General features: G+C 34.7%; 1 protein-coding gene across 1 annotated transcript in view; it reads left to right on the plus strand.

Moving 5' to 3' along the window:
• Window positions 1–3,016, plus strand: part of LOC117182208 (paired box protein Pax-5-like) — a 380,233-nt gene that overhangs the window by 470 nt on the left and 376,747 nt on the right. The gene's annotated exons all lie outside the window — the stretch shown is intronic.

Raw genomic sequence — 3,016 nt, forward strand, 5'->3', positions numbered from 1 at the left:
TGCATTTGTGTGATGATGAATGGATGGTCTTTAAAACAATTAAATAATTTTTTATTATTTTTAAAATTAACTCCGGCATTTTCATACGCCAGCGGTTTGCCAGCACTGCCCCAGTCAGTCCTGCGACAGGCTGTACTGGGTCGGTGGTGTATTTCTACCTGGAATATAGTTGAAATGATTGTATTCTGTGTGAAACTCTCGGAACTGGGGGAAAATATTTTTAAACGGTTATTTCACATCTCCTGGCTGAAAACGTTCAACATCTGCCCTTATAATTAAAAGTGTTATGCATATTTTTATGCCCGAAAAATTGATTTCTTAGTTCAAAAGTGCGCTTATAAACCATAACAGTTTTGGAAAGATTCATTATGTTCTATATCCCTAAAAAATCCCAAAATATACCCTTATTTTTGAGGTGTTACATGGGTCGCCCCCCTTAATAAGCCCCAGCGTGCTCAGCCTGTATATATACAGGGTGATTTTTCTAAATTGAAACTTTTAAATATCTCGAAAAATAGGCACTCTCCGTGTAGAAATTGCCCTATTTCGCCCCATTTAAAAAGTGGCGCTGGCAAGGTCAAGACATTTGAGAAATTTCAACGGGCGTGTTGCCCATTCGTTCTCTTGGCAAAATAAATTTACCTATGTTTTTCCATTTGCAAAAAAAAATTTTTAGCCGTTGCTCTGGGGCTTCAAATATACCTACTATCGGCGAGAAAACTATAGGCATCTGCCTTTGAAGCTTAACAACTCAGTCAAAAAAAATGCTAGCGCAAAAAAAACAGTCATTTAAAAGCTGAAAGTGTTCTACGTTAATGAGCTTGAAGACGTTTATGTAAAAAAATTTGTGTGCTTAGCAGACTGAAAAATGTAAAAAAAGTAAGGATTTTTGGGTACATTTAAAAACAGTCAATCTTAGAGCATTATTTCTTATAGAAGGGGCGATGGAAAACATTTGAAAAAATTCATGAGTATGAGGAAAACTGTTGTGAATCAGTTGCAATTAAGAAATTTAAAAAATAATAAAAATTGTTGCTTAAAAGTACAAAAATGTGCAACTATATTATCTTCCGTTCTAATACAGATATTCAAGCGATTCAAACTGCAAACTGTAATGGATAGGCTCTGTATTTATTTTCAATCAACCGTAAGGATGTGTTAGTCTTATTTTTTGTGAAAATCGCGATATTTTTAGACATTTTTTTTTGTTGGAAAACAAATGACAGAAAGCGGGGGGGGGGGCCTTTTTTGTTTTACTGCCGACCGCTGGTGCCATCCTTCGGCCCCTAGTTCTGAATGCTTGGATAGCACCTGGCCACGGGTCAAAGAAAGGCACCAGCGGTCGGTAGTAAAAAAAACGACCCCTCCCCCTCTGCTTTCTGTCGCTTGTTTTCCAACAAAAAAAATGTCTAAAAATATCACGATTTTCACAAAAAATAAGACTAACACATCCTTACGGGCGATTGAAAATAAATACAGAGCCTATCAATTACAGTTTGCAGTTTGAATCGCTTTAATATCTGTATTAGAACTGAAGATAATATAGTTGCACATTTTTGTACTTTTAAGCAACAATTTTTATTATTATTTAAATTTCGCAACTGCAACTGGTTCACAACAGTTTTCCTCATACTCATGAATTTTTTCAAATTTTTTCCATCGCCCCTTGTATAAGAAATAATGCTCTAAACTTGACTGTTCTTAAATGTACCCAAAAAACCTTACTTTTTTTTACATTTTTCAGTCTGCTAAGCACAAAAAATTTGTTACATAAACGTCTTTAAGCTCATTAACGTAGAACACTTTTAGCTTTTAAATGACTATTGTTTTGTTGCGCTAGCATTTTTTTTTGACTGAGTTGTTAAGCTTTAAAGGCAGATGCCTATAGTTTTCTCGCCGATAGTAATTTGAAATTGAGAAGTTATAACACCAGCAACAGGTTCGACCCGGAGAACAGTTATAGATTTATTAACTTATTATTACTATCCCTTTCTACTCATTGTCAGTGACCGTATTTTTGGAACCAGCAAATACGGTGCACAATGAGAGGCCCGACCAAGGGTCAACTTCTTTTGCAGCCATCCACCTGCAGTCCCTTCAGCCGGTGTTCAACTTATATGTGTCATTTTCATAAGATTTTCTTACTCTTTTCTCAATTATAAGAAAGTTTATTCATATATTTTTTCTATACATCTGTTCTCAATAGTTTCCAAATTGTTTCTTCCAATAATATCAAGTTACACAAGTATATCCACGGGCCCAGTACTGGCCCAGTACAGCCTGTCGGAGTTCCAGTACTGGTTGGCTATACTGGACCAGTACTATGCCAGTACTATTTTGTAATGCTTGGCGGTACTGGCTTGCCGGCACTGGCGCAATACTGACTGCCAGTACTGGGGCAGTGCTGGCAAACCGCTTGCGTACGAAAATGCCGGAGTTGATTTTAAAAATGATTAAAAATTATTTAATTGTTTTAAAGACCATCCATTCATCATCATACAAATGCATATCGTCCGAATATTATTTATAATTACAAAAATATAATTTTCAAACTATTTGTTTAATTTTAACACCTACTATTTCTATAATCTAAAGATATAACAAAAAAGGTATTTAAAAAATAAATAATAATTTACTTTGAGTATTTTGTCAATACATGTTAATGGCACTGCTTAGAATGAATACATATATTAGATTTTTGACGCCTACCCCGAAAGGGAAATGGCTTAATGGTATAATAATAATAATAATAATAATATTACAACTAAAATTTCTAACTTTAAGGGGGATCGAACCTACCTATCTATACCTCAATCTATCACCTACCAGTCGGGGGTGCTAACCTCTGCGCTAAACCGACAAGTTAAAACTTGGTGAAAAAACCATCCTCATAAGCTACAGTTCAGAAAAGTTAAAGTACCAAGTTTTGAGCTCCTTTTTTCTAATGATTTATTATTATACGACGTTATGTAAATATAAAATTCACGAACTGTTAACAAGAATATCAATAAAATAA

Source organism: Belonocnema kinseyi, chromosome 10, assembly GCF_010883055.1.
Source record: "Belonocnema kinseyi isolate 2016_QV_RU_SX_M_011 chromosome 10, B_treatae_v1, whole genome shotgun sequence".
In the NCBI taxonomy this organism is placed as follows: Eukaryota; Metazoa; Arthropoda; class Insecta; order Hymenoptera; family Cynipidae; genus Belonocnema; species Belonocnema kinseyi.